Here is a 12,478-nt window from a genome sequence, read left to right on the forward strand (position 1 = left end):
CAGCATCTGAGAAAATATAATTTTCATCAAAGGAGTTAAAATGATGCATCTGGCATCCGAATCTCTTCCAGGAAAATGGGAAAACTGGAAGCCAAAAAATACATTTGAAGTCTCATGAAACAATTTTTTTTTGACGGAAAATTGGAAAGATTTCTGTTTGTTTGGGAAGGGGTTGCTTTGTGCTTTGTTTTTGTGGATGGTTGTTTTCAATCCCGTATTAAAAATGAGATAAAAGTTATGTTTTCTGGCCATCAGTACTGGCTGACTTTCTTATGTATCTTATTTATTTTTCTGATTCTACACTCTTTCTTTTATTGCCAATATAGACGCTTGCATTACTGTTGAATACAAACTAAATGAAAATCTGTGGTCCATTGTACATTCCCTTTTCATTGCCTAGGAAACCATGAAAGATTAGCAAGGCGAACTTGTGAGGACATATAAAATCCATCATCTGTGTGGCTGTATGAAAATGTATCTCAGGTATTAATACTGCTATGACAGTAAGACAGTAGATTTTTATATCCAAGGCACAAAGGTGTCAGCAAATCCTTCCGAAACTGTGAAAGAGACTTCTAGCTCAGGGGACAGGGCCTTAGATCTGGTCTTTATTCCCAGCCTTGCTCCTACTGTGTTAGCCATGGCAAGCCGCTGCATCATCCTATATATGATTGTCTTCCACTAGATTTCTTTTTATCAGACCTTTAAGCCTCAGAGCTGCTTGTTGTCCTGTGCCTGTTTGCCCCTAGTGCAGTGCAGGTACACCCAGGTTACGGCTGAGTCATCCGGAATGTGAGTGTGTAATATTGTGCCATGCAAACTTTTTTTCCCCCCCTACTGATTTCTTTAAAACCTTCCCCCACCCCTGCTACAGGCATCATTTCACACGAATTACAGCCCGCCCCACAGCCTCCCAGTGTCGCTGAACTCCTTTGCCGTGCAGAGGACCAGACCGACCAGTGGTCTGCTCCAGAACACCGTTTCCTCTGCCTCGTCCTAGACCTGCCTACACTGAAACATGCCATAGGAGCTGTTAAAATCTCCTAAGTTGCAGTATCTCCTTTTTTAAGTACAGGAAGTGTTACAATTACAGCAAATGCCTAAGGCAAGGAGTTGTGAGCCTTTAGCAGCACCCATTGTATTCATCTCTTATAGTCCTTTTTTGCAAGCCAAATATTTGACGGAATTATAGTTCTGGCATCATGAAACGGAATGGTTATCTGTTACTTTTTCAGTGTTTCCCAGCCTGGGGCATCTGTCTTTGCAGATGACAGCAATAACACAAAGCACTCTTATCCCAGTAACCTGAAGTGCTCTGGATCTCAGACACATTAGAGATTTACATTTACACTTTCTTGGTACCCTGGATGAAAAGAACTGCAAACTCATCATTATAAAGAGATATGCAAATCCCTCTTTTGTTTTCAAAGAAACCATTTAATTGTCTATTTTTCATCCTCAGATTTTTCCCAGCAGTTTCATTAGCTGACATGACAAAATGCCAGCTCATTTCATATTTAAATATAGGACCAATTTGAAATAATGTATCTTTACTTTGGGAGCAAATTCATCTGTTATTATTCTATGAATAATGTCCAAAAGAAAGAACTTAAGCCCTTTTCTCCTATTTGCAAGGTTGACAGAAAATTTGTATTTTCTGTTATAGAGTAAGGTGCTTTTGGTTGTTATATATATTTTTTTATTTTCTGCAACTGTAGATGCTTAAAAAGTGATCAGAAGAACTGAAAGAACTCTATAAAGTCTAGCACCTACCTTGGCTGGCCACTTCAACGATCTATGCGAAAAGCAGATACACCTTAAACCTTAAATTTTGGGCCACAGTTCCCTACTGAGGGATGTAAGTGGGTATTCTTTGTTCATCTCCTTTGCTCCTTAAGGAAAAAATCCCTCTTAGAGGCCCCTGCTACAATAAAAGCAGGTGTCAATCTTTCATTTTAAATAGCTGTTTCAGATCGGCCGCCAGTTCAGCCTTTGACCCAGACTCCTGTACAAAGATACTACTCTACAGTGCACATCTAAAATAACCTGGTCATCACTCTGGCACTCATTTTTGTCCATGCAGCTGACTGACTATAGCTGCAAAAATGTCTCCACGCAGTGGGACTGATAGTACTTGGGCCTGAAAAGAGATGTTGGCAACTGGTGCCCCATCAGTGCAGAAGTGATATGAACGCTCACAGGCACCCAGAGGAGCCTGCTGCTTACCAGTCGGCTGCTTTTTCCCAGCCTCTTTCCCTACATCTTCTCTTTCCAGGCTCATAAAAAAATCCATGGGAGCTCTGCTACCGTTTGGGATGGTTTTAGATCCTCTGTTGTTGGAACTTTAATTCACTCATCCTCCCAACTTTAAATATTTTTCTCTTTAACAGCTCCCACAAATTTAGGGGGTGTGGATCCTCATGCTTCTCCCTACAGAATCACTTTCCTTTCCTATTTGCAGATTTTACTGTCCTTTACTGTAAGCCTCCCCCTTTCGTGCATGCAAAAAAGGAGAAAAGAAATGCAATTACATACATCGCTACTGATATTTCCATTGAAGTAATGGATTTTTTTGCTAATAATAGACAATAAATGAACACAGTAACAATGGATCCCATCTGAATTCTCAGTTACATTAAACTGATAAAAGCAAATTCCAATTCCTTTACTATTATTATCAGATAGTGTCAGTGTGACTCATATGGTGGATAATGGTTTCCCATCCCCATTGGAAGATTAATGCCTTAGCAAAGCCCATGGATTTATAGAGAACATATTTGTAATGTTTGAAGCCTGGTTTTATTCTTTAGAGGGGACACAGAGAGGTACTTCCAGGCTCATTCACAGTCCTAGTATTACACAGGTACTTAATGATTTATTTCAAAAGAGTTATAAGGGACCTGGCAAGCAAACCGGAAGCCTGTGTCCTCTCCGTCTTACTGTGAAACTCTTCTTGAGACAGAAGATCTGCAAAATGGTCTCAGGACTTGTTTAAACTCTGCTTTAAGTACTTAGAATAATGGGAGTGAGGATCTCTGTGTGGCATTCCTTTCAAAAATCAGGGTTTTCCTGCCCAGGCTTACATCCTATGTCAGTCCACGAAAGCCCCATTAAGTGTCTTCTATAAGGAGCAGTGTGCAGACTTGATCCTCTCACATTCCTCCTTAAGCTGAGCAGGTTTTTCCAGGGAAACACAGGTCAACAGGTATCTAACACACATGGAAAGACGTTGCTGCCTTCTGAAAAATCACACTGGATACTGCTAGGCTAGTTCAGCCAGGATCTAAAGATGAGAATTTTCTGCGGGAAGTGAAATAGCCCTTTTTTCTCCCCACCAGAACATGCTGAGTCATTGAAACAGGAACATTTTCCAAGTTCAAAGTAAAATTTCTAATCAAAACATGAGAGGGAAAGAACTTACATAAGACATGGAAAATCTGAGGTCATGTCTCACACTGTCTGATGAGGTCCAGATAAATGTCCTAATTGCACAGCTCTGGGTATCTGGGGCAGTTCTCACACTTTCCTGAACAATTTCAAACAATCTGAGTTGCATTCTCCCACAGAACAAAAAAGTCTACTTCAGAACTCCTAGTATTTTACACAATAAGCATTCCTAGACAAGCGTAATGTCTGAAATCAGGGAGCTTCAATTTATCCTTTAAAGGCTTCTTCAAGGAGGCCTTTAAAATACCAGCCACTCCACACAATCCTCTCAGCTGAAAAGACAAATGGCACCAAAGCCTCCAGCCCAAACCCTTACGCACATCTTTCCATTCCTGTGTACATTATATACCTTTTTATTTTATAAAAAAAATTTGCCAATTCCTGATAGAAAGTCGAGATTTCATGCTGGAACCCCCTGTATTTAGGCAAGACAGACCTGATCTTCAAAAGTATTTGGTGACAAATGCTATTAAAGGATATATCAGTCAGTGGTCGGTTTGGTGGTGTTACTTACTGGCCTAGCTCTAACACAAGGGTTTTTCCACCCCTCAGTAAATAGCTGGGAAATGTCTTTCCAGACGAGTTCAGCTTACGTTTGGGGAATGACTAGGAAAAGAGTGCAAACATTCTTATGGGAATTGTAGAATCACGGGTGGTAACGTCGGGGGAGAAATCCAATAGGTCAGAGCACATGCAATGTAATAACCACACAATGGCTGTAGGAACAAGGCAACAAGCCATGCTGACTCAATGGAAGGATTCGAGGAAAGCCGCCTTTGTAAGAGGCAGGTATACGGCATGTGCTTTCGCAAAGCTGAACATCATTCTCGCCTGTTCCACGGTGCAGCAGGTCTTGCTTTAGCAGGTCACTGAAGAACACACTTCAGGCTGATCATGTAATCACACACCTCCTTGAATGAAAGCCAGACCTTCTCTGACCTCATTGTTTTGTACCTAAAGGGCTTTTTTCTTCTATCCAGAACCTACTTTTGTTTGTGATACAGTCTCAATTGTTTTAATTGTTCTCTTTGGTTTTTGTTCTGCCTTTAATCCCAAAGCTGCATTTCCCATTGTCATTACCTCAAGTGCCTTTGACAATGCCCTTAACCTTGGGCACATACCACTGTCAAAAAAAGATATTTCTATAAAACTGCTTTGTCAGTAAAAAAAAAAAAAGTGCAGCTGTTTTCATAAATATCTGCACCATGTTACCCCTGACAAGGACTGACACGAATTCCTCTCCCTGAGCCTAGAACAGAGATACATCATTTTACATGAATTATGGGGAGTAACATTACCCCACAGTTTGACCAAAATTATTTGCTATTTGACCAAATATCTTTATAAAGTACACACTTTATTTTTTGGGGAAGAGAGCTTTTTCGGGATTGCATGCATTGAAATTCACAGCTCATCATGGCTAATGTAATCACAGCCTTGCATTAATTGATCTTACTCAAGATGACTGCTGCATGTCATGCAGGCTATCCCAGAGCTGACGTAGACTGTAGGATGTTCCTCGATACATTATTTAGGGCAGGAGAATTTGCTTCTGACAACACAAGTTTTTATTCTACTCAAGTTTCAGAAGCTCTTGTTTGGGAGATATTCAACAATAAGACAAAGCTTTGATCTCTTCTCTCATGAATGATGGAAGAATTGTTAGATTTATTGCCTAAAATTTCCACTTTATTAAGCTGTCAAGTTTTGCTTGGTGGCCTACTACAGAGTGAAATACTAAATTTGATTTAAAGGTCAGAGGAGATGTGTGGCACCTACAATCTGCCTTTGAATTGTTTTTGTAACACTAAATAGAGTTTACAAGGAGAGAAAATTGGAACTGGTCAGCATAAGTCATTCCAATCACAGTGTCTTTGAAAAGACAGCTCTACTTTTAACTACACTAAAAGATAAAGGAAATGGATACATTAGTGTGTTGCTCTGGGATTTATGAAACTCCAAGCAGAGTTCTGGGACTGTAATTGTAACAGCTAAACAAGAGGAAGGCATCAGGAAAATGCTTCTGTTTCTAATGTTAATGCAGCAGCCACAATTATAAGAAACTTTAATTTGGGGAGACATTTTAATCTGAATTTACTAGAGGTCTAAATAAACTCTCAACAATAAGCTCTGACCACTCTCCCAACAGACCTTGTTATTATTTCTGCATCTCTACATCTTTTAATTCACAACCCAAATAAGGCCCCAGAAGAAATTACTTTCTTTTAAAATAATTTTGCAACTGTGGACAAATATATCGTCATTTTAATTAAATATATGAAGTATAAGAAGCACCAAGATATAAATTTCTAGGAGACTGAAGCCTAGTTTAATTTCCACATTTAATATATAAAACTCATGACATATAAAATCTCCTAATATCCTCATTTGCCTCTTAGTATAGTCCTTTATCATGTACATTTCATTAGTCACAGAGATAAAAGAAAACAATTACAAACTAACTGTTAAGTCTATATGAGACACTGCTTGGTAACAAAATTTGGTATTATACTAAGTGGAAATTTGTCTTCGAAAAAGACTGCGTTAGGCAATTTCCCCGTCTCATTAAAAAAAAAAAAAAGAAGTTCAATCATAATCACCATCTAACTTTCTAATTTTCTGATTTTCTTGCTTGGAAATTTGGAAAAGAGATGCTCTTCCCTTAAGAATCCTGAAAATTAACTAAACCTTCAAGAAATGGTTCTGTGGCATTGTTCCTCTCTAGATGGAAAACCAACCCTGGACAAGACTGAAAAGCATGAAAATACTGACATTCAGCTGAGAAAGTAGCTGGAAAGCAAACTTGTCCCAAACTTGCTAATTCCACCTCCCGACAGAGACGCAGGGAAACAACCTGAGCTGCCTGACGGGTAGCGCATTGCTCGGATTCAGCATAATCCACGAGCAGAGTAAGCAGAAACACGCCGAGGCTGTTCTCTGTTTGTTGACCTGGCAGTTGCCATTCGGGCTGTGGATCACCACCTCATTCTGGAAAGCTCACACATACCCTCTCCCCAGCTGCTTCCCACAGCTTTCAATAAAAACACCTGTCTCTCAGTTTTTTTGGCCTTTCCTCTTATATTAAGGGTCACTGTGAATTAAAAATAGAGCCTGAAGGGAGAAGGTGGCTATGGTTTCTAAGTTACAGCTTTTGACTTTTTCTTTGAGGTTTCACATAAAACCCTTACACTGAAAGCAAACCTGAGCCTTTGATCCAAAAAAGATCCAAGTACAGTTCTAGTTCAGGCCTGTTCAAGAAATACGACATTTCAGAGACAAAGTCAGAGGAAATTTATGAATTCCTTAAACCAAACAGATTTTGCATTTTTTCCCATTTTCTGAAGATCCTTTATAGACTGCCTGGCAGCCAAGCAGGGAAATATCTGAAGGAGTTCAGGAATCCTGCGTTGAAAGGCTTGGTCTGGACGAACAGCTTTTGCACTGACTCTTCCTTCTAGGTTGTCCTAGGTCCTAAGCATGGACCCGGACACGGGTGGAAGACTGCAATCCTTTCTGACCCAGCTCTCTGCAGACACACTGTGCCCAGACCACCTGGTTCTACCGATTTTGACAGTGAGAAACAGCACGGGCTAGAGCTTTCCTCCTTGGCCCTTCTGCATTTTCTCCAAACTCAGACTTGGTCTCCACATAACATAGGTACAACGCAGGTTCAGGTCTGAGCACAGAGTTAGCACTACAAATACAAAACACATGCGCTTAAGATGGGGTGCTGCCTGAGGAAGGATTACCAGGAAAGGAGGAAGTCCTGCTGCCAAGTGCACGAGATTAACAAGCTATTCACGGATTTCAGCACAGAATTACAGCGTTGTAAAAAACCACTAAATGCAGCTTTGCTGAAGGTGCTAGTGCAGCTGAAAGAGGTCACCCCACTCAGTCTGTGCGACCAAAGAGGCTTTTTCTACATACTTTGTGTCAAATCCAAGAGACCTTTCAATTGGGTTAAAACATCTCCATTTCACCCCTGTTTGTAAATATGACCTGCTGACAATTACCTATTGGTACAAGCATTTAACATCTGTACTTAATAAGTAAGTTACAGGGAAATGAATCACTCAGGACTGGTAGAGAGCTCTCAGGTAAAAAAAATAAATACTCAAATGAAGTGTGGAAAACTTAAACATGACTGCAACGTGGTATGAACTATAAAAGGCAAAGAAGCTGTCTGACAAATCTTCCAAGTTGCTGAGAAAGAAAAGAAATACAAATATATTTTTGGTTGATCATTTGGGATTCTCCTCTGAAGCAGAAAATTCTATATACAATATATAGAGAGTCTACACACATCTAAAAGATACTGAGTGCCCTCAGTTTCTATTGATCACAGCTCTGCATCTTTGTAGAATATAAATGATGAATTACCTGATTCAGCAGCTTTAAACAAAAGAAAAGCCTAGATGGATAATGTTTAGAAGGACCTATTTAACAAGATAGCACAGAAAAGATGGCCAGGCTTTCTTCCTACAAATACTTCCAGCTGTAATCATAGAAGCATATCCATGGATTTACAAACTCTCATTATTTTGATGTATTGCTGCATTTCTGCCTAAAAATAAAATGATATGTGTTAAGTTTGGCCTGAGATGAAATTCAGAGTTTCCAGCACTAAAATGTTTCAATTATTCATTCTGAAAGATCAGGAAACTAGCAAGGAGATAAACATTGTTGTTCATATACTGACAAAGTGTGCCAACTGTTAGAAACATGTGTTTCTATTTCAGAATAATCTAATTAACATTAGCATGAGTGTCAAGTCATTAACATATTCTTCTGAACAAAGTTATCAGACTCTGATTTAAACTTCACTTTCACTCAATTAAACGTATAGCCACTTTCCCCATCATTCAAGTAATATTTTCTATAAAAAAAAAGAAAAAAGAAAGTAAAAGAAAGATATAGTGATAGTCACCCAGTAACTAACTGACAACTTCAGCTATCTCTGTGATTAATCCGTTCGGATAGGCAGGAAAACATGCAGTGTGCAGATTACAAGACAAAGCTGATGGATGGCATTTTTACTGCACAAAAGTTAGTTCCAATAAATTGGAGAGAGTTTAATGGATCTGGATTTATCAAAATAACAACAACAAAATGGGTAGAGATTTCCTGAATGCAATTTTTTAGGGCTTAAAGCACAGACTTAAGAGTCGATCCTGTTCTTAGAGAGAAGGAAAGTCACACAACTGTGACTGAAGATTTTAAACTGCTGTATTTACACACCACTTTCAGGAGGTTTTGTCCCAAATTTTGGTTTGTAACAATCTCCATGTAGCAGTGAGCACATGGGAAAGATCAGTGTTAGATACCCCTGCGAACACACTCCAGACACACACTTCAAACATCGCCACAGGGAGTAGCTGAATAACTAAGATTAAACCCATTGGGTTCTTGTTTAAAGTAACTTTGGCTCTGGCTGGTTTTGGGGGTCTGCCTCTTTTTTTAGGTTCTCATTAAATTTGGTGAGGAGAGTCCCTTCATTTAGATAGAGCCACAGAAATTTCAAAAGCTGGATGTGGTCATTACCACTAAATTTAAGCCAAGGAAAAAAGACGACCTAGCTAGCTTTCAAATGGACACCATTTATATTAAAGACAATCTTTTAAAAACTTTTGAAGACTGATATTCTCACAGCGTGAAGGTATAAAGTAAGATTGTGAGGCAGCTGCAGTTAATGATTAGTAAGCAAAGTTCCACGACCAACAATCCAAACTTGTTGAAAAGCCATTTACCTAGCTCTATTTATTTATTATTGATTATCATTAATTGTAAAGACTCTGAGTACTGCAATATTGGACTGATGATTTCAATTTTTCATGAAATTCATTAGCTTATTCATCCAGATACTGCAAACACTTTGAAGTATCATAACTCAGCTGCCATACAGATTACCTAATTATACAGTATTCACCTATAAAGAAAAATACCTCAGACACGAGAACTGTACCAATAAAAGCAATGATTCACACTTTGGTAGGAACTTTATTTATAATTTGCAGAGATGGAACTTAAAACACAGACTTTAAACACTTGGAAATTCAGAAGCAAAGCCCCTTGCAAAGGGCACATGCAATTCAATGTAGCAACAACCAGCCTGCCACCCACATTTTGGTACACGTCATGAGCAGACTGTGATTTTCCTTGGAGCCTGAGTATTGATGCTTCTGCAAGTCAGAGTTTGCCAGCTTTAATGGCAGTATCTCAAGAAAAAAACTGGGGAAATGGGAGTTGTTTTCAATTAGCTCATCAATGCTATTGATCAGTTCTAGTCGTGACTGGGAAGCGACTCAAACTGCAAGGCAACTCCTGTGCAGGGGTCAGAGCTGGGGGCAGTCTAAGGCATAGAGGCTCTTGGCAATTGCACTCAAGGGTCTCTGAAGCTTCTCAGAGCCATGGTTATTTGTACAGCAGGTACGCCACTAAGGTTGTCAATACGTGCTGTAGCAGTACCCTCTGCACCCTAAAAGCCCTCTCGGTGGGTAGCCGGCAGCATCACTCAGTGCGGTCTCTGCCTTACCCAACCTGAGGGCTGGAAAACAGCTCTTCATTTGGTTCTCATTCTTGCTGAGATGCTCAGGTAAGTTTGTTATCATGTGCGGTGTTTGGCTTTCTGATGAGACCTCTTGAAACCACACAATGGCTTCAGGATCCAAATTAAAATTCTGCTGCACCAAATGTATACTCGAAACTCCATTGGACATTATCTGGGTAATACCTGAAAATGGTTTACTCAACCGATGGAGCTCAGCCCTTGTACCCTCAACTAGTTTGTTTCAGCTAAAAATATCCATTATGTATGCTTTTATTTGCAGTTAAATAATAAGTGACTGCTATGAAGCTCAGCCAGAATAGCAACTGTAAACCAGCAAGATCCCTATCAAACTACTGAAGCAATGAAATAATATATATCAGAATCCCAAATGACCTCCATAAATTCTTGTTCACCAACAGTGATATTTGTTAACAACAAAATTAACTTTTATGACTTTCCTTCTGTGACTGTATTTGCCAACACTCATTTTTGAAGCTCCTCAGATCAACCAGAACAAATAAATTAGATTAAATTAGGTTTACTGGCCAAGAAGTGAAGACACAAACATAACTCTGAGGCTTATATTAAGCCATGATTTGAAGAACCACATATAATGCACTGTACACAGGAGACTAATAGAAAGAAAAGGAAAAGAGCTGCTGTCTTTGATGCTTACACAACATCCTCTGGATATTGCACACATAAAGGGTTACCTCCCAGCTTGACATGCAGTATATAGTAGTCTGTGTGGAGGGAATATAAACCCAAATAAAATCTGGGCTTTCACTCAAGGGGTGGCAATAGGACTGTGCTCTGAGCACATGCTATGGACTAGTTTCTAAAATGGAGACACAGGTGGGGCTCTGAGGTGCCAAAACAGCAGCAGGAATAGCATTCTCTTGGCTCAGATGAGCACAAAAAACGCCTGAGGTGCACAAAAGTGCTTACTGTTTCAAACAGGAGGGCAAATAAGGGTAAAGCGGAGATCAGAATATTGGAATGGCAACCTCAATCTTTTGTTAATTATGGATTCCAATTTTGTAAAAAGCCTTTTTCTGTCAAAGTCATGCAGGTGGCAATAGTAACAAATAATTATTTTTGGAAGGTCTTATTATACTGGGCACTGACAGTTGCCCCAGCAGCCACCAGCCGTGAACCCTGGGAGTCCCTCTGATGCTGTCAAGGCACTGGTATTGCATCCCTGCAAGGTGCTCATCATAGCATCTTCTGGGTCCTGCAGAGGTTACCATGGGGAGGAGTCTCCTGAATTTTACTGAAATAGGCTGGTTTTCTTGTTTTCTGCTTTTCACACTGGTGTCTCAGTGCCAAGGAGGCAAACTTTAATACAGGACCAGTGAACGTTAACCTTGGCTCTCACTGTGAAAAATTTGCTAAGTAAGGTATAATAGGGAGATATGATTCATTTTTATCTCATCAAGATTGTCTGTAGGCAGCAGGCAGTATGTTTTCTAACACACTGCCTTTATTCTGGAGTTTTCCTTGACATGTTTGTGCTGTTTATGAAGAGTGGAGGTTAGGATCCTTGGAGAAATGTAAATTACTTTAGTATTTTCTTAACAATTCTTTGGCTCAAATTTATGTGGGAAATCAGATGTGAGGATTTATGAAGGACACTTGTGACAGTCTACTCTGCAAAAACTGAAGAGGGAAAATCAATAAACAGCATTAAAAATAAATAAATAATAATTATAAAAATTTTCGAAAGTATCTCAAAACTCCTCTGATCCATCTCTAAGCAAATTCCTAGCAATGCACCAATATCTTCCAGTGCTCTGCCTCTGCATTAATCAAATGATCTGGAATGAGACAAGAGCCCAATCTATAGTGCAAAAGTAACCAAAGACATAAATTTAATCTTGCTCCAACTTGACTTCTTACAGCTTTGCAGCTGCTCCATTATTTTGTAAAGTTCCTAAAGTTTGTCTAGTGAAAGTAACTGTGAAATACCCATGGGTAAGTATCATTCCTATGGCAAAGATCAGCATGAGGCCTTACCTTGCTCCTCCTCCGAAGATGTAAATGCTGCATGGGGTCTTGTTTTGGTCCAATGAAGGGGAAAATCACTACAGTCTGACCTGGAGATATGTTTGCCATCTTAGCTGAGAATGCAAGTGTGCAAAGCTTCTTAAAGAAGCTTATCCTTAAAACATAACTTCTCAAAGTGCAAAAGCAAATTACCATTGAGTCCTTAATTTTCCTGATGGGTGATTTTTGGCTTGAGACATGTGACCTTTGAAAGGAGGAAGGGGTTGTTCTTTAAAGAGTCAGTGACCAGACGTCATATGTTTTTGTGAGAATTTCTATCTACAGATAAAGGAAATAAATAAAATCTTGCCTTGTGGAGCAAATTTGAAAGGCAGACCTGGGATAAACTGTGCTTCATTTATTTTAGAAACCTTTGTCTAAAATAACGGATGCTTGCAAATATTTTTACTGTACTGGAGCAGGGTCAAGACTCTTGGT

Source organism: Falco rusticolus, chromosome 10, assembly GCF_015220075.1.
Source record: "Falco rusticolus isolate bFalRus1 chromosome 10, bFalRus1.pri, whole genome shotgun sequence".
NCBI lineage: Eukaryota > Metazoa > Chordata > Aves > Falconiformes > Falconidae > Falco > Falco rusticolus.